At 47.5% G+C, this 24493-nt stretch overlaps 1 protein-coding gene across 4 annotated transcripts in view; it reads right to left on the bottom strand.

Moving 5' to 3' along the window:
• The window catches only part of CABLES1 (Cdk5 and Abl enzyme substrate 1), a 124402-nt gene that overhangs the window by 96723 nt on the left and 3186 nt on the right, over nt 1-24493 (bottom strand). The window contains exons 1-2 of one of the 4 annotated variants that reach the window (XM_063795561.1): nt 14671-14742; nt 14028-14172 (exon numbers count right to left, since the gene is read on the bottom strand). The exons of 1 other annotated variant lie outside the window; for it this stretch is intronic. The gene's annotated coding sequence lies outside the window, so the exon portion shown is untranslated. Of the gene's footprint in view, nt 1-14027; nt 14173-14420; nt 14743-24493 lie in introns of those variants that run through there. 2 more of the 4 variants (XM_054671990.2, XM_063795560.1) reach the window with 2 other exon arrangements.

Here is a 24493-nt window from a genome sequence, read left to right as displayed (position 1 = left end):
GGACTTTTCTCATCTCTCTGTCCCCGCTCCCTGGGTGATTTCCTCCCCACCTTTGGCTTTGAACATCATCTACATACTGATGATGCCTAAACCTGTTTTTCCAATCCGCCTCGCTCTGAAGCTCCAGGATCCCATATAGCCAAGTGCCTTCCTTAAATCTCCACGTGGCATCCTCACAGGCAGCTCAAACTTCACTGCCAAACTCAACCTCTTCTTCTTCCTCCTCCTCCTCCATATTAAGCCAGCCCCCTTCAAACTGCCCCATCTCCATGGTACCAGTGATCTCCAAGAAGCCAAGTCACAAACCCAGGAGTCCTTTTAGCACCACCCTGCACCCCACAACACAGCCACCTTCAGTCCATCACCAAGGACTGTTGTCTATTTCTGAAATACACCTGAATCCTTCACATACCTGCCCACCAGCCCAAGCTGCCATCGTCTCTCCTGCCTGGTATCCTGAGCAGCCAGAGTGAGCTAACTCTAACTTGTTGCTCTGTCCCTCAAACCCACTATCTTCTCATTGAACTACGAAATACAAACCCTTGGATGAAGTCCACAGGGCATGAACAGCTTTGCTTCCCTCTTCCCGCTGCTTATACTCCTCAGCCACACTGGCTTCCTCCCCTCCCCAAAGGGACTCTTTTACACCACATGGCCTTGGAACACGTCGCAGTTACCTCTACCTGGAACTCCTTCCTACCCACTTCTCATGTGCTGGTGGCTTCTCCTCTGGCAGCCTAAGACACCACCTCCAAGAAGCCTTCCTTGACTTCACCTGCTTGTTCTCTCCTCCTCTGTTGTTCTTTTGAAATACACGTTCTTTTCTTCCACGGCACTTAACACAACTTTACCCATATTTTTGTTTGTCACCTACAAGGACTGTAAGTTCCCTTAAGGTGAAAACCAAGGATATTTGGTTCAACCCTCTATACCCACCCCCTTGCACATGGTGTATGCTTGATAAACATCTCCCGAAAGAATGAACTGAATGAAAAACATGGTCAGGTACTGTCAGATTCATGCCTCCCTTCAGCTGCCTAAGTTTATAAAAGGACATCAGGACATCAAGCAGCTGGCTAAGCTAATAATGAATGTCTTGGTTAAAGAGAACACAGCATTTTATTCTATACTATAAAAACTTTCTTACGAACAATTTCTTGAAGTTTTCTTGGTACTTTAAAATTGTAGTCCTTTATGCCTTATGTGAAAAAGAAACAATTCATAAACACCTGTAAAGCATGATTCTCTTTCTTTGTTGTTTTTTTGAGACACAGTTTTGTGCTTGTCGCCCAGGCTGGAGTGCAATGGTGCAGTCTCGGCTCACTGCAACATCTGCCTCCCGAGTTCAAGCGATTCCCCTGCCTCAGCCTCCCAAGTAGCTGGGATTGCAGGTGCACGACACCATGCCCAGCTAGTTTTTTGCATTTAGTAGAGACAGGGCTTCACCATGTTGGTCAGGCTGGTCTCAAACTCCTGACCTCAGGTGATCCACTCGCTTTTTTTTTTTTTGAGACGGAGTCTTGCTCTGTCCACCCAGGCTGGAGTGCAGTGGCACAATCCTGGCTCACTGCAAGCTCCGCCTCCTGGGTTCACCCCATTCTCTTGCCTCAGCCTCCTGAGTAGCTGGGACTACAGGTGCCCACCACCACACCTGGCTTTTTTTTTTTTTTTTTTTTTTTTTTAGTAGAGACGGGGTTTCACCATGTTAGCCAGGATGGTCTCGATCTCCTGACCTTGTGATCCACCCGCCTCGGCCTCCCAAAGTGCTGGGATTACGGGCATGAGCCACCGCACCCGGCCCCGATTATCATTTTTAAAAGAAGTATACATAAATGCAGATACATACATATGTTAGTCCTCAAACTCCATGGGAACACAGCTGATGTTCATCTCGTGTGCCTTGGTCCAGTGTTGGTCACACAGTATGTGTTCAAGAACTATGGGAGGGATGGATGCAAGAAAGAGGGAGCCCACCCTGGGAGTCAGTGCACCAGAATTCATCAGTGATGTGATTACAGATGACTTGATTCACTACTTTTTAATTGTCACTCACTTTTAACACAACTGTGATTTAGATACACTCTTTCTGGAACACAGCACCCACAAAACACCAGTAAAGTGTTTTAGAAGAAGATAGAAAGGCAAGACATGATCAAGAGAGTTGTTTTTTAATATTTTCTTTCTTTCTCTTCCTCTCTCACTTTATTCATTTATTTTGAGAGACAGAGTCTCCCCTCTGTCACCCAGGCTGGAGTGCAGTGCTGATGATCATAGCTCACTGCAGCCTCAAACTCCTGGCTCAAGTGATCCTTCCTCCTGGGCCTCCCAAAGCACTGGGATTACAGGTGTAAGCCACCATACCCAGTTGTTTTCACATTTTCTTCTCTCTTTTTTTTGAGTCTCACTGTGTCAGTGTCACCCAGGCTGGAGTGCAATGGTGTGATCTTGGCTCACTGCAACCTTTGCCTCCTGGGTTCAAGCAATTCTTGTACCCCAGCCTCTCGAGTAGCTGGGACTACAGGCATGTGAAACCACGCCTGGCTAATTTTTGTATTTTAGTAGAGACGGGCTTTCACTATGTCATCCAGGGTGGTCTCAAACTCCTGACCTCAAGTGATCTGCCCGCCTTGGCCTCCCAAAGTGCTGGGATTACAGGCATGAGCCACCATACCCAGCCTGTTTTTGACATTTTCAGAGGAGACTTTGATCACAGTCTGTAGGCCAGTTTTTATTTAAAAACCCCTCCCACACAGGGGAGTCTCAGAATAAAGACCAGAACATGTGGACCCCTGCAAAGTACATCAGGGAACAGTTTAGGGGAGAATGACCATGATCACCTCCCCCCAGGCCAGGCTTTCTGCTGTAATAACCTCAAACAACAGACATGCTCAAGGTCCCTTCAGGAAGGGACCCTGGACTAATGGGCGGGCCGTGAGGCAGGCGCTGCACACAGGGTCTACGCTCTGTATACCATGTGCCCGGCACTGCACCTGCAGGGCAGAGCCTTGCAGAAGACAAACTGCCTATGTGTTTTCCATTGCTAAATTCAAGACTCTACTAATCCATCACCTACCAAAATAGCTATTTGAAAACCAACACGGCTGGGTGCGGTGGCTCACGCCTGTAATCCCAGCACTTTGGGAGGCTGAGGCGGGCAGATCATGAGGTCAGGAGTTTGAGACCAGCCTGGCCAACATAGTGAAACCCCATCTCTACTAAAAATACAAAAAATCAGCCGGGTGTCGTGGCGGGCGCCTGTAATCCCAGCTACTCGGGAGGCTGAGGCAGGAGAATCGCTTGAACCCGGGAGGCGGACGTTGCAGTGAGTGGAGATTGCGCCACTGTACTCCAGCCTGGGTGACAGAGCGAGACTCCATCTCAAAAAAAAAAAAAGAAAGAAAGTTCTTGCTTGGGATAATTTTATCTTATTTGGATAATTTCATCTTATTTAGGTAATTTCAAAGTAGCCATAGACAAGTGTTACTTATGATTCTTTGGAGAGACAAGAGCCCTACCACCTTAACGGGGTAACTTGCCAACAAGTTTAAAAAAAAAAAAGAAAGAAAATCAATTTATTATTTTCTCTACCTAAATTTTTATCTTTAGATGAAATGGGAAAAAATACACAACAATAAAATTCTTTTGAGGAAGATATAAAGAGCTTCTGCAACAGCAGACTAATTTTAATCTTGCTAGGAGCAACAACTTTTGTCTGTGCGTGTGTGTTAATTATTAATTTTAAACTTTAACAGCTGTCTTTTATAAGCTCACACGGTTGGGATCATCTGACTGGAATCTATTTAGCCGTGTATCTCGTCCCATCGCCTCGGGCAGAATCAACACAGACACAGAAGAAAGAATCACTTGTTCACTGATAAAAAGTTTATACGGTAGAAAACACCATCTAGGGTAAAAGGTCTACTTAAAACATGTCACAAAACACTTGTTTATAGGAAAGGTGCCTTTCTCTCTCAAGAAAACAGGAGTTTTCTAACAACAGCACTTCAGCAAGCTTACATTATCAGTGCGAGCAGCTTAGGCGAAGCAAAGCTTAATATGAAGACAACAGGGCAAATACTCATAGGAACTCTGGGCTGCAATTTTTTTGTAAGAAAGTAACAGAACCACCGCTCCACCTCCCACTCCCAGCCTAGAAGATTCTAAGACCCTGACCAGGCCGGATGCAGTGGCTCACGCCTGTAATCCCAAAACTTTGGGAGGCCAAGGCGGGTGGATCACTTGAGGCCAGGAGTTCGAGAGCAGCCTGGCCAACATGGCGAAACCCTTTCTCTACTAGAAATACAAAATTAACCGGGCGTGGTGGTGTGCAGCTGTAATCCCAGCTACTCAGGAGCCTGAGGCAGGAGAATCGCTTGAACCCAAGAGGTGGCAGTTACAGTGAGCCGAGATCGCGCCCTGCACTCAAGCCTGGGCAACTGAACGATACCCTGTCTCAAAAACAAGCAAACAAACACCAACCCAGTGGGGCACATGACTGTTGTTTGCTAGCATCTCTACCAGATGCTAGGTAGCAGAAGGAAAGGAAGGGAAATGGGCAGTTTTAAATACACTTTAGTGGCTGTTGAGATAGTGCTACAGGGGTGGCATGATCATTTGCTCTTCACACAATTACGCTGCTTTGCGGCATCTCTTTACATCTCATCTTCTGTTCCTTAAATCCTCACACGTTCGAGGCAGGGACTATTCAATCCAATAGGTGCCCACAAATATCTGTTCATTGGCTTAGCGGTCTACTCATCAAAAATGACACAGACTCTGACAAAGGTCTGTTTAATCTGCTCACTGCTGACAGTTAAACTGGATAAATAAAGCTCCAAAACACTTTCCAGGCCCAAACTATGTAACCTAAACAGATGAAAAGAACTGGAAAATTACAAAATCCCTTACTGGCTGTGTACGATGCAATGACAACCGTACTATATATTTTCCTAATTTATTTGGGGTCATCACTGATGGCCTCAACATGCATTTCCCAAGTACCGATCACACTAAATGAAAACCATGGCTGAAACACACAGAAGGTCTACACGCTACAGGGTGCCGGGCATGGATTCAAGCACTAAATATAAATTCATTAAGTCTCATATTAACCTCAAATGTTTGGTGTTATTATCATTTTTTGAGACAGGGTCTTGCTCTGATGCCCAGGGTGGAATGCAGTGACGCAAACACATCTCACTGTAGCCTTGACCTGCCAGGCTCAAGCAATCCTCCTGCTTCAGCCTCCAGAGTAGCTGGGACTACAGCAGCACACCACTACACCCAGCTAAATTTTGTGGGTTTGTTTTGTTTTGTTTTTTAAATAGAGATGGGGTCTTCCCGTGTTGCCCAGGCTGGTCTCAAACTCCTGGGCTCAAGTGATCCACCTGCCTCAGCCTCCCAAAGTGCCGGGATTACAGGCATAAGCCACTGAACCTGGCTGTTATTACTATTTTTATTTACAATTAAGGAAACCAAGGATCAGAAATGTTTTACTTTATTTATAAATTGCCCAACGTGGAGAATAGCAAAGCCAGGATTCAAACCTGGGCAGTCTGGCTCCAGGATTTACACTCCAAATCACCATCCTATGCTGCAGTCTATTTTATTTTATTTTTTTAGACAGGGTCTCGCTCTGTTGCCCAGGTTGGAGTACAGTGATCCTCCCACCTCAGCTTTCAGAGCAGCTGGGACTATAAGCACGTGTCACTATGCCTGGCTACTATGCTGATTTTCATCTAATTAAATCATATAGAAATTATTAAGAAGAGATAATATTTCTTTTAAAATGGTATTAAACTTTTTAAACGGTATTAAAATATGATGTCAGCATTTAAATTCCATCATTTAAGGCACTCTTCCTATCTTGCCAGCACAGCCTGGTGAGAAGGAAGAGGCCTTCAGAGCCTGAAATATTCCACTTTCCTTCTGCCATAAGCCTGGGTCACACTGGCTCTCTGATTCTTGGCTTCCTGATCAACAGGGAAGAGGACAGAAAGCCAGCCCTTCCCACCTCAAGGGTATAAGGAATAAATGAGATGGGCTGAGGCAGGCCTTTATAAAAGAGAAAGCAGATTCTTTCCAGGACCCCTCAATCTAGAGAAGCCGCCCCCCCCCCCCTTTACTACCTGGATAAAGTACAGCTGATCCTCATTATCCCCAGGTTCTATATTTGCAGAGTTGCCTACCTGCTAAATTATTTTTAACATATATATGTATTTCTAAATAAAACAGAGATGGGGTTAAGCCATACTGCCCAGGCTGGTCTCCAACTCCCACACTCAAGTGATCCTCCTGCCTTGGTCTCCCAAGGTGCTGGGATTACAACAGGTGTGAGCCACCGAGCCCAGCCCTACTTGCTAAAATTTATTTGTAACCCCAAAATGGACACTCCTGGCACTTTCATGGTTATTTCGCTGACATGAGTGTGTACAAAGTGGCAAAAAATTTGAGTCACCCGACACACAGATTCCCAGTTGAGGTGACCAAGGCTACATGCCTTCTTTCAGCTCATTCTTGTCTTTTTCTTAGCATTTTTAGTGCCATATTTTTTGCATTTTTGTGCTTTTTGCTGGTGATTTCACTGTTTAAAAGGGTCCCAAGCACAGTGCTGAAGGGCTGTCTAGCATTCCTAAGCAGAAGCAGGCTGCAGCGTGCCTTACAGAGAAAACACATGTTCAAGAAGCCTTATTCAGGCATGTGTTACAATGCCGCTGTCAATGAAGAGTCAATAATATATACTAAATTAGGTGTCTTTAAATGGAAATGCACCTAGAACAAGGTATGCATTGATCAGATGACGGAAACGTGTGACCAGAGGCTCACAGGAACATAGCTACCCATGTATTTGCCTCCGGAGCAATGGATCAGTATTTCCTAATTCAGTGCTTGCAGCAACTTTATAAAACAAACTACTGGGAGTAATGAGATTTGACTATATTAGCTAAAAGTTGTATAATGAAAATTCACTCCCTCCGAGTAGAGGCAGCTACTATAGGAGGACAAAGCACAGGCACTGATGTCCAGGGTCCTGAAGCGAAACAGGAAACACACAATCTTGGTGCCCGCTGGGCCTCCAGGTCTCCCTCCCTTTCACAGCCAAGCAGCCTTTGGCCAGCATCAACCCAGAGAACAGAGACAAGGGCTCTCGTCCTTCCATCCAAGGTCCATGGAGCTCAGAAGCACATGGCAGGCTCACCTCCCAGGGCCTCCGAGGTTCCTTCTTATCCATGTGAGAGCCTATGGCCCAGCCCCTGTAGAAATACCAAGGCTGATCTTGGGGGCTAGAGGACCCTCCATGGAGCCCCCCTCTGTTCCAGATGACCTCATGCCATTCACACCACCCTCCAGCCCCCGCTGCTGGCCCACATCAGGACTGACATCCCGCTTTTCCAGGCTGAGCCTCAGAGATCAATTTCCAACAAAGACCGTCAGCATCCAAAGGGGGGAGCCAAAAAAACAGACTCAGCTCTCTGGGTCACCCAGGTGATCCTCTGACAACTTACGTGGGAAAATCAGCATATATTCTTGCATGGCAGCCCCTCTTAGAAAGCATTCAAGGAAGGAGGCAGGGGCTTCAGACCACTCCAAACTCATTTTATGAGTCATTCAAACACCAGGAAGAAAAACGGCCTGGAGGCTAAGCAAGCACTGTTGAGACCAAACCTAAGACTCAAAATGAAAAGCCATTTTCTTAAAGCCGTAGGGGAAAATATATACTGCCACTCTGTGATTCTAGGATCCTGCCACGTGGAGACCACATGAGGTCCTGCCGCCCCAGACAGAAATACCCTTGTGTTTCTCCCTGAGGTTGAAGGAAAATGGAAATGAAGCTACCAGCTCTGAACACAGCTACACAAGGCTGAACTAGCTCCCATTGTAAGCGGGAGATGCCAATGCTAATAAAATGTCACCTCCATTACTTTTGCCAGGGTTATAAAAAGAAACTGGAGACTTCCTCCCTTGGGCATCTTCTGTTAATTGCCATTTATAAAAGTTCTGTTTGCTAGATCTGTAATATGCATTATTTTCCCTTTGAAAACAAAAAGAAACTCCTAAAATATCAATCAGCCTTCTAAATGGCAAAGTGATTTGTTTCCCAACTCACACTCTGGGATCAGCTCAGGAGTCTGTCTGAAATGCAGGCATCTGGTACCAATTTGTGACAATATAAAATCAAAGCTGAACTCCTATGTAAATATTTTTTTTATTCCAGATCTCACCAGCCTCCATGTATCTTATTCATTTCCTTATATTTCAGCCTTGATTTTTATTTCCTTGGCTCTAATAGAACTGAAGTTACGCATAACGAACATTGCACTTCTTAATAAGCTCTACAGGCTAAATTATTTCTGGCTCTGTGAAATGCTGCTGCTCACAGAGTACTGGATTGAAATATATTGTTCCTATTGCTTCCAATCTGCCAGGCCCCAATTATTCAATTATGTTTGTAGCAAACAAACAGGGTCAAATAAAAAAGTCTGGTTTAGTCATTCTGTACACACATAGCAGCTTCCCACCAACAGGGGCTGGATGGGTAAATGACATGAATATCAGCGTATGTTCTTAGACAGTGCAAGTGTTGAACAGTTCAGGTGTCCAGAAACACTGGCCCATCCTAAAACAATCTGTTTTGTTCAGGAAGGTCACAAAATTTGTTTAGATAAAATGTCACATGTGTCAAAAGGCAAGAGAGCAGAGTGGGAGAGGATGGGCTTCCGTTAGAAGGGATCCCCGCTCTACGCGACTTGGTGAGAAAACTCAATTCTCTAAAGTTCAAATCCCTTGCTGACATGGTGACATCAGCCCCTAAAAAATCTGTACGGCACCAACAGAGTATATGGGATACAAGAGTCCCATTAGATATTTACTGAGAACTATGTTCTAGGTACTGTAAGTGCCTTACAGAGATCTCAGATTTGCTCTTTGCAGTCACACTACGAGGCACCCGATTGTTAAATATCGTCTCCCCCTCTTTACAGATGATAACCAAGGCTCAAGAAGATTAAGGAATCGGCAGATGTGGGATGTGCAATTTCCCTATGGCTCAGTAGATGATCAAGTTAAACAGGCACGCTATTATGAAAAACCACCAATAAAATGGGAGAAAGACATAACTGCTTCTGTATGTGGAGACTGCACCTCAGCCTTAATTTGACTTGCCGAGCAAGAACAAATGGACAGCACACCGGGTGCTTGTTTAGTTACTGCGGCACACGATTATGAGGTTTCCAGAAGGCATCTTCTTCACATACGAGATCACTCAGACTTCAGCACTTGGCAATCAGGTACAAACATGTGCAAGTTGAACTAGAAATTGTTTGACAAAGCTAATGATCTTGCTCTAGATTTTTTTTAAAATTAGAAGACTATATGTGTTCAACTGAAATTGAATAAATGAAATCTGATTTGGGATATTTCTACAGTTTTTTTTGAGACAGTCTTGTTCTGTCACCCAGGCTGGAGTGGGTGGTGTGACTTCGGGTCACTGGAACTTCTGCCTCCCGGTTACAAGCAATTCTTGTGCTTCCGCGTCCTAGGTGGCTGGGATTACAGGTGTGTGCTATCACACTCAGCTAATTTTTATATTTTTAGTAGCGATGGGGTTTTGCCACGTTGGCCAGGCTGGTCTCAAACTCCTAGTCTCAAGTGATCTGCCCGCCTCAGCCTCTCAAAGTGTTGGGACTACAGGCATCAGCCATGGTGCCTGGCCTATTTTTTGTTTTTTGAGATGGAGTCTTGCTCTGTTGCCCAGGCTGGAGTGCAGTGGTGCGATCTCTGCTCACTGCAACCTCCACCTCCCGGGTTCAAGCGATTCTCCTGCCTCAGCCTCCTGAGTAGCTGGGATTACAGGTATGTGTCACCACGCCTGGTTACTATTTATATTTTTAGTAGAGACAGGGTTTCACCATGTTGGTCAGCCTGGTCTAGCACTTCTGACCTCAAGTGATCTGTCTGCCTCAGCCTCCCAAAGTGCCGGGATTACAGGCATGAGCCACTGCACCCAGCCCCAGCCTATTTTTTTTAAATTGTTGTGTTCAAAATTAATCTTAAAAGGTAATATTGCTGGTCATAGTGGCACATGCCTGTAATCCTAGCACATTGGGAGGCTGAGGCAGGCAGATGGCTTGAGCCCAGGAGTTTGAGATCAGCCTGGGAAAGATGGTGAAATCTCATCTCTACAAAAAAAAATATAAAAATTAGCCAGGTGTGGTAGTGCATGCCAGTAGGCTCAGCTATTTGGGTCGCTGAGGTGGGAGGATTGCTTGAGTCCAGGAGGTCGAGGCTGCAGTGAGCCAAGGTTATGCCACTACACTCCAGCCTGGGAGGGAAAAAAAAAAGTAACATTAAAAATTTTAGACCAGCCAGGCGCGGTGGCTCACACCTGTAATCCCAGCACTTCAGGAGGCCGAGGTAGGCGGATCACAAGGTCAGGAGTTCAAAACCAGCCTGGTCAACATGGTGAAACCCAGTCTCTACTAAAAATACAAAAAACAGCAGGGCGTGGTGGTGGGCGCCTGTAATCCCAGCTACTCGGGAGGCTGAGGCAGGAGAGTCATTTGAACCCGGGAGGTGGAGGTTGTAGTGAGCCAAGATCACGCCATTGCACTCCAGCCTGGGCAACAAGAGCAAAACTCTGTCTCAAAAAAGATAAAAAATAAAAAAATTTTAGACCAAGGCCTGGCATGGTGGCTCAAGCCTATAATCCCAGCACTTTGGGAGGCCGAGCCAGGCGGATCACTTGAGGTCAGGGGTTTGAGACCAGCCTGGCCAACATGGTGAAACCCCATCTCTACCAAAAATACAAAAATTAGCTGGGCATGATGGCAGCTGCCTGTAATCCCAGCTACTCAGGAGGCTGAGGCATAAGAATCGCCTGAACCCAGGAGGCAGAGGTTGCAGTGAGCCGAGATCTTGCCACTGCACTCTAGCCTGGGAAATAGAGTGAGACCGTCTCAAAAAAAAAAAAAAAAAAAAAAAAATTAGACCAAACGAGTATAAACTTGAGATGATATCTAACCATAAATATCATTCTCCACCTTGGGAGAAAAAGGAAAATCTCCATACGTAAATATTCAATCAACAAGTTACTTATGACCCTACAGATATATTACCTCAAGCCATTAGGACAGTAACGGCAAGGATTAGGGTGAGAAATAGGCAATGAGAAGAAATAGGGTCATCTTTAGTTACACAATTTTTCTGCCAGGTAGCATTTTAGCTCATTCATTAATTTTTTTTAAAGATGGGGTTTCACTATGTTGCCCAGGCTGGACTCCTGGGCTCAGGCAATTCTCCCACCTCAGCCTCCAGATAGCTAAGATTATAGACACAGGCCACCATGCCTAGCTTGGTAGCATTTTTAAACTCATAACACTGGATCAAGCTAATACTCCTGTCTCAGAGATGGCACTGCTACCCAATCAGTCCATAGGCCTGAAACCCCGGAGTCTCCTCAATGCCTTCCACTCCCCCTGCTCCGTATCTAATCCATCTCCATTGTGCCTTTCATCTCTGTTGAGTCCGTTCACTTCTCTCCACCCGCTTCGCTACCACTGTGGTGCAAGTGGCCCCCGTGTCCTGCCTGGACCACAGCATCAGTGCTCTCGATTCTTCAAACCTGCTGCTCCTCCTGCCTGCATGAGCCCTTCTGGCCCTGGTCTGCACCAGCTGCTCTTCCTGTCTGCCCCAATCCTTCTAGCCCTTGTCAAGTCCTTGATACCTGTCCACTCTTAGACCTTAGTTCAGCAGTCACCTCCTGAAGCAAGCCTTCCTCAACCTGCCACAGTGGAGTCCAATCCACCATCACTTATCACAGGCCAACAGGATCAAGGCTGTCCCCGCTCTGTGACTCACCCCAGGCCTGCAGTCTTCCATCTGTCGGTGGATTACTCAAGAGCTTCTCTCCAATTAGACATAAGCTCCACAATGGCAGGGAACATTCAAGTTCCCTACAAGTTCTATCAGCTCTACCTCCAAGACGCACCTGCCATCCATCCACCCTTCACCATCTCTACCTCTGTCCAGGCTACTGTGTGTCTCAGCAGGAAGCTCTCGCCTAAAGGCAAGAGGCTCCCAGAGGTCTCACATCCATGTCTGTCCTCCTTCAATCCATGGCAGTTAGCGGGACCTTAAAACATAGGCCAGGGAGGCCCGGCACAGTGGCTCACGCATGTAATCCCAGCACTTTGGGAGGCGGAGGCAGGCGGATCACGAGGTCAAGAGATCAAGACCATCCTGCCTAACACAGTGAAACCCCGTCTCTACTAAAAAATACAAAAATTAGCCGGGCGTGGTGGCGGGTGCCTGTAGTTCCAGCTACTCGGGAGGCTGAGGCAGGAGAATGGCGTGAACCCAGGAGGCAGAGCTTGCAGTGAGCCGAGATTGCGCCACTGCACTCCAGCCTGGGTAACAGAGCGAGACTCTGTCTCTCAAAAAAAAAAAAAACGTAGGCCAGGGCACTGTGCTCCCCAGCGGCTTCTAATAAAGACAATGAGAGCTCTTAGCGTTATGAGGCATCCGCCCAATTCTCAGGTCAGTCCCCTTGGCTCCCCGAGTTCACTATGCTCCAACCACCCTGGCCTTCTTCCTGCAACAGATCAAGTGCATCGGCATCTCAGGACCCTAGAACACACGGCTCCCCGTGCCTGAAACCTGCGTCCCATCTCTCGGTGGTGAACTGCTTTCTCATCTTCCTGAGAAAGGCTTTCCCAGACACAACACCTAATAGATGTTCACAGACTCCCACGACCCTTCACCGAACCCTCCAGAGTTTAGTCTACTTGTAGTTGGTTTGGTTGCCTCTTTTCCCCATTGCCAGCACGAGCCACTAAAGTCTGTGGTGGCAGGGGTCCCACCCCTCCGGGGCTCCCCGATATCCCAGTGCTTGGCACAGGGCAGAGGCTTTCCACAAATCTGCTTGGATACTTGAAAAACTACTACGACCTGGCTGGGCACGGTGGCTCACGCCTGTAATCCCAGCACTTTGGGAGGCCGAGGTGGGCGGATCACGAGGTCAGGAGATCGAGACCATCCTGGCTAACACGGTGAAACCTCATCTCTACCAAATACACACACACACAAAATTAGCCGGGCGTGGTGGCGGGCACCTGTAGTCCCAGCTACTCGGGAGGCTGAGGCAGGAGAATGGCATGAACGCAGGAGGTGGAGCTGGCAGTGAGCCAAGATCGCACCACTGCACTCCAGTCAGGGTGACAGAGCGAGACTCCGTCTCAAAAAAAAAAAAAAACACCAACTACTACGACCTTAAAATAGAGGTGGAGAGGAAATGCTTTAGGACACAGATGAGGGAACAGATACCCCAGACACAAGGAGGCAGGGAAAGCCAATGCAAAAGGGAATCATCAGAGCCAAGCCTAGAAGTTCACCAGAGACAGAGCATGGCCATGTCGGGGACAGAAAAGGAGTGGCGAGCCTAACGGTGGTGATGCCAAGCCTCAACCTCAACCCTGCATTACCTGGATAGCAGAGCCCCACATCAGGGATAACTTCTGTCCATTTGTGCTAGAATAAATAAAATCTTTTCTGGAGCACTAGATACTGTTCACGTCTTCCAGAAGGTCCAGTAAAGCTGGAGGTACACAAGGCTTTGTCCACAGTGGCTGCTCCCAAGCCTGAACGGGCGACAGGCGCAAGTTGGGGCCTTGTTGAAATAGATTGCTGGGCCCCACCCCAGAGCTTCTGACCCAGTGGGTCTGAGGTTGGGCCTGGGGATTGTGTTTCTAACAACTTCCTGGCCGCCGCTGGTCCAGAGAGCACATTCTGAAAACTACTGGGCTACCACGCCAAAGAATCAAACAAAAACAGACGTATCCAGGATAGAGTTTAGCTTTTTTTTCCAAAAATTCCACGGCTGGGCACAGTGACTCACTCCTATAATCCCAGCACCTTGGGAGACTGAGGTGGGTACACTGCTTGAGCTCAGTAGTTCGAGACCAGCCTAGGCAACATGGTGAAACCCTGTCTCCACTAAAAATACAAAAATTTACTGGCAAGGTGGCACATACCTGTGGGTCCCAAGTACTGAGGAGGCTGAGGTGGGAGGGTGGCTCAAGCCCTGGAGGCAGAGGCTGCAGTGAGCCAAGATTGTAGTACTGCATTCCAGCCTGGGCAACAGCGAGACTCCATCTCAAAAAAAAGTAGACAAACTTCCTAAAAGTAAAAATTTTGGATGAGTACAGGTTGATTTATCTGAAGAGACAATTAGGATGCCAAAGGGGTTAAAAACAAAAAGCAATAGGCCAGGTGCAGTGGCTCACCTCTGCAATCCCAGCACTTTGGGAGGCTGAGGCGGGTGGATCACCTGAGATCAGGAGTTGGGGACCAGCCTGGACAACATGGCAAAACCCCATCTCTACTAAAAATACAAAAAAAATTTATCTGGGCATGGTGGCACACACCTGAAGTCCCAGCTACTCAGGAAGCTAAGGCAGGAGGATTGCTTGAACTTGGGAGGCAGAGGTTGCGGTAAACTGAGATCACGCCACTGCACTCCAGCCTGGGCAGACAGAGCAAGACTCCATCTCAAAAAAAAGAGCACTGCTATAGTTTCCTTCCTCCATTCAACCTGTCATCAGTTTTGAAAAATCCAGCTCTGCTCACACCTGTGCCTATTCAAAGTCTTCCCGTTTTCCTCTGGATTAAACTCACCGTCTTAAACCAAGCATCCAATGTGCTTTGCCACAGTGCACCCACTGTGAGGTCACAGCTGACCTGAAGGCCCAGTTTCAAGGGCATCTCCAGGACAATCACTGCGCCTACTGCAGGAATGGTGGCCCCTAACCTGTCTGGCTGCCCCAGAGTCCAGCTGCCTTGTGCTGGGCCGTCCTCTTCTGGAATGGGCACTGGGCCCCATTTATCTCTGAACAAGGCCACACTTGCCTGGCATGCAGATGTGTGTGCAGAATCGACATAGAAGTCCCTGCTGACCCAATGCCAAATGGGATCCCTGGACAAAGACCCAACTCTGTTTAACCATGGGGTCAAGGAGAGGAGGTGGAAGCCATGTGCAGAGGGGAAACGGGGCTGAAAGGTGAGGCCAAGGCACCCACGTAGCACCCAACTGAACTCCACATCATGGCCACACAGACCCTGAGGAGCCCTCACACCGGAGAGGGTATCCTGCTTAGAAATGGGGGCCAAGCGGGCCAGACGTAGTGGCTCACACCTGTAATCCCAGCACTTTGGGAGGCTGAGGCGGGTGGATCATGAGATCAGGAGATCGAGACCACCCTGGCTAACACGGTGAAAACCTGTCTCTACTAAACATACAAAAAATTAGCCGGGCGTGGTGGCGGGCGCCTGTAGTCCCAGCTACTCGGGAGGCTGAGGCAGCAGAATGGCGTGAACCCAGGAGGCGGAGCCTGCAGTAAGCCGAGATCACGCCGCTGCACTCCAGCCTTGGCGACAAAGCGAGACTCCGTCTCAAAAAAAAAAAAAAAAAAAAAAGGAGGCCAAGCAGGCAACACGCAGACCATGGAATGAGGGCTATAGCTCTGATAACGAGTGACAAAAGTTGCGTCTTCTCAAATTGTCTCTGGAGGTAGCCCTCCCCCAGCATGTGCCCCACGTGGGCTGCGGGACCCTCCAAGTAGGGCAGCATCTTCCTGGGCCTGGGTGTGGGCAAAACCGGTTGTTGCTCTTCACCTCACAGCCTCACTGCTCTAAAGGTACAAGGATGAACATGTGAATTCCCCCTACCTTGCTTTATTTTGGCAATAGAAATTGTCACGATTCCAGTGTAAGCAGGGGCAAAATGCAGCACCAAACAGAGGGGTACTGTTTCTCTCTGCTGCTCTGATTTCACTACTACTGATGAAACTAAAACAATGCAGCAAGGTAGCTGTTCAGGATCAGCTCCTCACGATCAGAGCAGACCTTGTCAAATTTCTCAACGGCTTCTTGGACAGTGTAAGGTGCAGTGCAATCGTGAATGGAAATAACAGCTACAATTTTCCTGCTCAATCACTAAGGGCCAAACCTTTGCTAGGTGTTTAGTGTTGCATTCTGCATTCTTATTTTAATATTTGCAACACCCCAAAAGTACTGGAGTCCTTATCCCCATACTACAGGTGAGAACGTGAGGTTCAGAGTGGTTCAGCGTGTTGTCCAAAAGGTGCCGTTAAGCGGCAGAGCTATGGAGCTCCAAAGCTGGTCTTTCCACTCTTCTGCTCACCCATTTTGCTGAGACAGAGGCCTAGCGGCAGGGGTGCAGGAAGAAGAAGGAGCTTACTCCCTGCGGGAGGAACTGATACCAAGCTATTAATATTATCTGGAGAGAGCTGTTGTTATTGGGAAAATTTTCCATGACTCTGGCCCCAAATCAGGGTTCTATTGGCCTGCCCGAGGTTATCACGTGAAAATCAGCATGCTCGCTTGATGAGAAGGCGCTGGCTAGCCAAAACTATAGCACAATATTTCTTTGTACTTTAACATACTGACCTTGATTGACTCCAGCCCATAGGTCTTAAACAGATGAGGCCCTAGCATTTTGGTTAACGAACTCACAAGTAGAAGATTTGAGACTGGAAGGAGAATAAAATTCTACAGTACTTAGTTGATTCTTTCTTACGTTTTTCTTAAAATGGTACAGCTACGATAGAGTTTTTGTTTTTAAAACTCTCAACTTAGGAAATGTAAATGTTAAAACTCTAGCTCTACTACATACAGTGACTTTCAAATCCATAAAACAGTTACCACATTGCCTTTCTGAAATTACTTGATTTTTAAAAAAGTACTTCTTAAGCTGTTAAGCATCAAACAAATAAACAGAACTTATAATATTATCAATCGTTTTGTGATGGATAAATGGAATCCTACAATTGAGACATTTGTAATCTCATCTTCCTTCTTCACTACTCACCCTCCAAAAACAAACTTTATTCAACTCAATAAATAAAATAATTCATCAAGAACTACCATTCAGGCTGGGCAGGGTAGCTCACGCCTGTAATCCTAGCACTTTGGGAGGCTGAGGCAGGCTGATCACTTGAAGTCAGGAGTTCGAGACAAGCCTGGCCAATCGCTTGAACCCGGGAGGCAGAGGTTGCAATGAGCCAAGATCATGGCATTGCACTCCAGCCTGGGCGACAGAGCAAGACTCCATCTCCAAAAGAAAAAAAAAAGAACTACCATTCAACATCACATCAACCGTTTGTCCCCCTAACATGCCAGTTTTTGTCCTTAAGCAAAAAACTTTAGACTTTGAATATCTTCCAGCTCCTCACATTTGTTCCTCTACCCCGCTACCCAGCCCTTCTTAAAACTATCGAAGTAGACATTTTGCTTTATAAATAATTTGGTCAATGAGTAAAGTGCTTTAAAATAAAAATCAACATGCTAGGCACATAAACATTTTTGGCATTTTTGAATATTTTACTAGTCTCTGGTTGAATGCTTTGTCTTCTGTTTATCGTAAAACCTAACTTAGATTTACATATACCCTGTGCTTTAACCCAGGGACAAGATTGGGTCCCTCTTGCACACACATATCATTACAATATTCTAAAGTCATAAGCCCCTGGTATTTGCACGTTCTGCTTTACAAGCTCTTGTCTGTGACCAAATGTGCAGTAATAAGCCCCAAACCACAATGAATGATAACCTCATTAAATATGATCTAGTGCGTAGCCATCCAAACTACTAAAACAAAGAGGAAAAGACAAACTAGCAAACTCCAATTAATTATACGTTCTTAGAGGCTTTTCAAAATCAAACAAACATAAAAATACAACATTATACAGTTGGTAAAACAGGGTAACAGCTAATGATTTCATGATTCCCGTATGTAATACTAAGTGGTCTGAGCCCCAGAATCTGTGAAAAGTTTGGTGTTTAAATGGTACACAGGCTGAAACTTGAGGGGGACAGATATTTTTCTAAAGTGGAAAAAATGGATAGTGGTGACCCTGGGGAAAATTTACATCATTATGTTAAGCAGCAGATTCTTATAAAAACTTCTGGTTTTCAACATGCTTCCTTTGATAGCGACATTTTGCACAGCCCCCAAAGAGGAGAACAGGACAAAAAGGATGTGTGAGCCAGGCACAGTGGCTCACACCTGTAATCCCAGCACTTTGGGAGGCCGAGACGGGTGGATCACAAGGTCAAGACAGGCAGATCACGAGGTCAAGAGATCGAGCCCAGCCTGGCTAACATGATGAAACCTCATCTCTACTAAAAATACAAAAATTAGGCCAGGCACGGTGGCTCATGCCTGTAATCCCAGCACTTTGGAAGGCTGAGGCAGGCAGATCATCTGAGTTCAGGAGTTTGAGACCAGCCTGCCCAACATGGCAAAACCCCGTCTCTACTAAAAATACAAAAAATTAGCTAGGCATGGTGGCAGGCACCTGTAATCCCAGCTACTTGGGAGGCTGAGGCAGGAGAATTGCTTGAACCCAGGAGGCGGAGGTTGCAGTGAGCCGAGATTGCGCCACTGTACTCCAGCCTGGGCAACAGAGTGAGGCTCCGTCTCAAAGAAAAAAAAAAAGAAAGAAAAAAAAAAGGATGTGTGGTAAAGCCTTAGGTGCACATGCTGATAACCAACTCTCTGGAAGGGGAAAAAGAAAAACCTTGACTTATAGCATTGGCCGATTCCTGTGGTGTAAATATTCCCACCACAACCGATTTCGGCAACCACCTCAGATTCCTCAATGTCTCCAATAAGTGGGTAGGAGTCAGCTCCAAGACACTACAGGGTCTGCAAGAAACCCAGCTTAGAAGCCAGGAAAACTAGAGTTCAATTCTAGCTCTAGATTCCAGCTATGTGGCCTTAGACAAATTTCCTTAACCATCCAGCCTCAGTCTTCTCAGCTCTAAAGTAGGCAACCTGTTTCACAGACTGCCACACAAATAAAACAACATACGTGAAGGATGTGGCACACAAGAGGTACTCGGAACTCCATACAAGTCACCTCCCTCCTGAGGGTGGGAGAGACAGGCTCAGGTAGGGTGGGCTGGGTGGTGCAGCCTCCACAGTCTGTCTCACCTTAGCCCCATGACAGATTGTTTTAGCAAATTAAGAGTCAGGAGCAACTGCTGGATGAAAACAAAGACCTAGAACGTTGTGGGGTGGGGGAACAGAATCAAATTTTCCTACTCTTACTGTTAGGGAATTGGAGTTTCATTTGTGTTCCCTATGGAGGAGAGATGTGGTCTGTTCCACCAAAAGCTGGCCCCAGGGCAATCCATCAAGCTCTGACCAGACCACGGAGGAGGGGCCCTCCAGTCAGACCAGGGCTGAAGCACAGATCCACAGGGAAGGAAGAGGCCCAGCCAGGAGTGTGTACGAGCATGGGGAGAGCAGCGGCTGGCTCTGTGGCTGACGGAGCTGGAAGGAAGGGGCCTCTTGTGGGAGGCCTTGCCCCAGGAGAAGCCTGAGAGTGCCAGAGCCTGGGGCACGGAGCAGCGTGGGTGCCCTCTGTAAAGACAACACAGTATGGCAGCAACAGGCCTCAGAGGGTGTGTGGGAGCGGGGGAGGTTGCAGTGGCAACCAGGACCCAAGCCAACAGCTGCCTCGCCTGAAATACCAGGAATTTAAGACTGGCAGGATCAGATGTGGGTTTCAGAAGGGTCCCTCTGACAGCCCAGGGGGGAGGGATTGACAGGGGTCCAAACAGAAGCCAGGAGCCCCTCGGGCCACCACATTATCCAGGCTGTGAAACAAGGCAAGGAGGGTACAGGCAGGCAGGAAGGGGCTAAGGGGACCTGCACACTTCCTGGGCACAGAGCACTGGGCTAGGGTGGGGGAAGCACAACCACTCTGTGACAAGCCAGGGAATAGGCCATGTGGTCTCTGTCGCAACTACTCGATTCTGTCCTTGTAGCACAAAGGCAGCCAAAGGCAAGACTTGCACGAGTGGGCGTGGTTTTTCCAAGAAAGTATTATTTATAAACAGCCAGAGGGGCAGTTGGGGAAAGGGTGATGCTGAGAAGATACAGCGGGAAACCCGCCCAGGGCGGAGGTGGTAGTATCATTCCCATTTCACAGACGAGGACCCAGCAGAGCTTTAAACTTTAGGAGGCCAGGTTCCTGTTGCTAATTGTACCATGCTCTAAATAACACCAGATGTGTAATGTACCAGGTGAGTCAGAGAGGCAATAAAGGTGTCAGGGATTCAGCTGTGGCCAAAAAGAGAGGAAGCACAGGCAGGCAGAGGGCGGGAGTTAATTGCCAGAGTCACAGGAATCCCTATTTAAAACCTGGCCTGTCCTCTGGGCCCAAATGCACAGAGGTCTTCCCTAGATGACAGAAAAGTGGAAACTGAAACAAGGAAATCACAAGTGATCGGGAGCCCTTGAGGCCATTTAGGTCAACTTCTGCTCAGTTCAGCTGAAGCCTATTTAACAAGCATGTATGAGCCTGACCTGTAAATTGTAGCACAGCAGAGGGAGGTGGGTCAGAGCACAGGACCCCAGACAAGTTACTTAACTTCTCTGTGCTTCCAAATGGAGGTGAAGGTAGTACTGTCTCAGGGTGTTTCTAGGTATGAACTCAGTCCCATTAAAGTGCTTCGAATAATGCCTGCCACATATTTGTTAAATAAAAATACCGTGTCCAAGGCCCTGTGCCAGCTGCCACAGGGAAGGGTGTGAAATGTCCCTGCACCCCTCCCCGGGTCGGGGGAGTTCAAACAACAAGCTCACCTCTAACCACTCACTCACCACTCTACCAACTTGCCCGTTTACTTATGTCACCCAGCACAGACAGGGACCATGTTTTATGCCTCCATCTCCCATGAGTAGGACAGCGGTGACTCATGATTGATACTCATTGTGTTCAATGTTTGTTGAATGAATAAGTGATACAAGACATTAAGTCTCAATACCAAGATTTCCTTTTCTACATAACTGACAGATAACACTGCAACCTAAGTCACCCCCTGGTCACTCTGTGACCTTGGACTCCTGCCCCTCTGTGGTGCCTGGGGTCTGATATCAACATGTACAACAGTACTTTGTAAACCTGAAGGCCCTTTAGCAATAGAGGTTACTACAGATCATGTCCTTGGTGTGAGGGTAGTTTCAGCTGGGGGACTGACCGCCTCCCCAGGCAGTGGCTTCCTGCTTGGATGGCCTCCTAACATTGTCAGTCCAGCTGCGATATTGCCCGTGCCTGAAGGAACACAGCTGAAGGTAGTTTTTAAAGTTCTCCCTTACTCTGGGGCAGCCCTATTCATTCATCCATTTATTCCTTCATTAGTTACATGTTCTGCCCATCAGAGCCACATGGAACAAACTTAATGCTACTTTGTACCTGATTCTGAGGTTGGATTATCCACACGTCCCCAGGCTAAACATGCCCCCAGACCCTGCAGCAGGCCACAGGACCGAGACACGTGGAATGGTGGACCCAGAAGGGGTGGCAGGCTCATCTGTCCCAACCGCTGAGTTCCATAAGGAAACTAAGACCCAGAACCCAGGAGTCTCAAAGTCCTGCTTTGACCTCTCTTATGCCACATCAGGTCACAGCACAGGCTCACCTGCACTGCCTCCTATTCTACTCTCCAGAAAACCTGCCCTTGGCTCTCTGCCACCTCACAGCTATCTTTCTGAAGAGAAAAAAAGTCCAGGCATCGGCGCTTCCTGGGAAAGCTACTGAGCACGTGGCGCGCAGCCATGTGATGGCTTCCCCACCCATTCAGAGAGCAAAAGCTCACCCTTGAGCTCACTGGCCTCCCCAGGCACTTGCCAGCAGTGAGCAGGCTTCCTATGTATTTCTCCTGAGCTCGCCCACATTGCAGGCTTTGTGACTGCAACAAAGGCAGCAGGGAAGCCTCAGACTGCGCCCGCCATCCACAGGCTCCCGCCTGGCCTGGGGCTACAACTCCGACCTCCAAAACCCATGGTTGCTGGAAAAATGGCTCAGCAATAACTTGTGTTTGCTTACTGCTGAGATCAAAGTTCTTTACAGACTTCTGAAATCCTGAGGGGTCAGGTGGCTCACAGCTGGGGCACACACACACAGACTGGCGACTTGCCTGATGTCACAAAGCGGGTGGTGAAAAAGCTAGGAAACAGCATCCATCTCCCCTTTCTTACCCTGATTCTTGATCTGTGGTGGGCTCACATTTTTCTTTTCAGTCAAGACATAGATTACAATTACAGCACAAGCCTGGATTTCCTCCAAAGAGGGGCAATGCAGCGGGAGGGGCAGGCAGAAGCTCTAAGTCAGCTGAGCAATAGTGAGCCTGAGCTCTGCTATTAATCGCCAACTGGCCTTGGGCAGGCCACTTAACATCTCCTGAGCCCTGGGTTCCTTGGCCTGACAACAGGAACAAATCATAATAGTGGGTAAAGCCTCCCTCCTCAAAGGGTGGCCACTCTGCATTCCAGGGAACTGGTTAGAAATACAGAATCTGCTTTTAAGAGATTAAGTGACTCTAAATGCATTTACATTTGAGAAGCCCAAATATGAAGCATTTAGCACGAGCCCACATTCAGACCTCGATTATAAATGTAAGTGCATTTTACACTAGAAAGGGCCTGAGACACATGCCAAGGTTCTCAGGAGGAAACAGACCCAGAAGGCTGATTAACCCACCAGGGTCAAACGGCTGTCACAGTGGCACCAGCATCTGAACACAGGACTTAAGGCTCTTCTGTACCACAAACCCACAAGGCATGATGCTAACTCAAGTGTTCTCAGAGGCAAAACCCTCATGTTATTTTTTAATAGTACCCTGGGTGGGGCGCGGTGGCTCACACCTATAATCCCAGTACTTTGGGAGGCCGAGGTAGGTGGATCACCTGAGGTCAGGAGTTCGAGACCAGCCTGGCCAACATGGCGAAACCTCATCTCTACTAAAAAATACCAAAATCAGCCAGGCGTGGTGGCGCACGCCTGTAGTCCCAGTTACTCGGGAGGCTGAGACATCAGAATTGCTTGAACCCAGGAGGCAGAGGTTGCAGTGAGCCGCGATGGCACCACTGCACTCCAGCCTAGGTGACAGAGCAAGACTCCATCTCAAAAAAAAAAAAAAAGAAAGAAAACGAAGGAAAGAAAAATAGTACACTGGTCACCATGCACCCCTCCCATCAGCACAGTGGTTCACCTGGGCTCAACTTCATGTCCTCCTGGGGAGCTGCCTGCTAGCCAGAATCTCCGGGAAGTAGAGTAACACGGGGCTGGGGCCAACTGCTGGTTGCAAGGAAGTTTTTGAAGTGAATGGAAGCCTTAATGTACGCCTTATAAATTCACACTCCCTTTCACCTATTAACACCTTCCAGATGCACCGTTCACTGCCAGAGCAGAGAAACACGATACGGCATGAAGCTAAGAGGCATCTTCTTGGTTTCCCACCTCTGACACTGCACCTGACAGCAAACCCAGCCTGTTGGCTTCCCAGTGCTGGAGTCCCGTCCGTGAGGCTGGGAGGAACCCAGGCCCACCGTCCTGGGTTCCCTGGACACCCCAACAGAATAGAGATGGTGAAATAGCAAAGCTAGGGGATGCAAACAAAGAGGCTAAATTTGGGAGGATAACAAATGGGGTGTTGAATTATACCAGTATGACTGGCCAGTTGTATAATACACAAACATTTACAGCCAACAGCTCAAAAATTATCTATGGGCCTATTGTGTGCAAGGCATAGTGACATGGTAGAGTGGCAGAGCTTGGACATCAATGATCCAGGTTCCTATCCTGGCCCAACTAAGTTAGATTATCATATGTGCCTCTTAGTAGCTGGGAGAAATTACTCAACCTCTCTGAGCCTATGTTCTCCTCACCTGTGAAAGAATCTATACTCAGGGTGGCTGTGAGGGCTAAATACAATAGATGTCAAGAATCCAGTCCAGTGAACAGAGGTGGTGTAATCATTGCCTCCACAGGCATTTACTGTGCACCTTGTGCCAAGGCTTGCGCACAGAATTTTCCTCCCTGTGTGTTGTAAAGTTTGGAAGTCCAAGCAATTATTTGTGATTGGTTTTACAAGTGTTCCAATGAAAGTAACCAAGAAGAAAGGGTTTCAAGATTGCAGATTGGGAGACATTCTAATTTTTTTTTTTTTTTTTTTGAGACGGAGTTTCACTTTTGTTGCCCAGGCTGGAGTGCAATAGCACAATCTTGGCTCACTGCAACCTCCGCCTCCTGGGTTCAAGCAATTCTCCTGCCTCAGCCTCCCGAGTAGCTGGGATTACAGGGGCACAACAACACACCCAGCTAATTTTTGTATTTTTAGTAGAGATGGGGTTTCACCATGTTGGCCAGGCTGGTCTTGAACTCCTGACCTCAGGTGATCCACCTGCCTCGGCCTCCCAAAGTTCTGGGATTATAGCCGTGAGCCACCACACCAGGCCCGACATTCTAATTTTTATATACCCAAAACAAACCCAATATATAAAACCTCAAATTCATTTTTTTTAAAGGGCAGATTTCAGATACACTGTGGCAACACTTGTCGAAATTTAATTTGTATACAAATCACCTGAGGATCTCGTTAAACTACAGATCTGGACTCACGTAGTCTG

Source organism: Pan troglodytes, chromosome 17, assembly GCF_028858775.2.
Source record: "Pan troglodytes isolate AG18354 chromosome 17, NHGRI_mPanTro3-v2.0_pri, whole genome shotgun sequence".
In the NCBI taxonomy this organism is placed as follows: Eukaryota; Metazoa; Chordata; class Mammalia; order Primates; family Hominidae; genus Pan; species Pan troglodytes.
The sequence above is the reverse complement of the archived record's forward strand: the minus strand, read 5'-3'. Positions and strand labels throughout refer to the sequence as shown.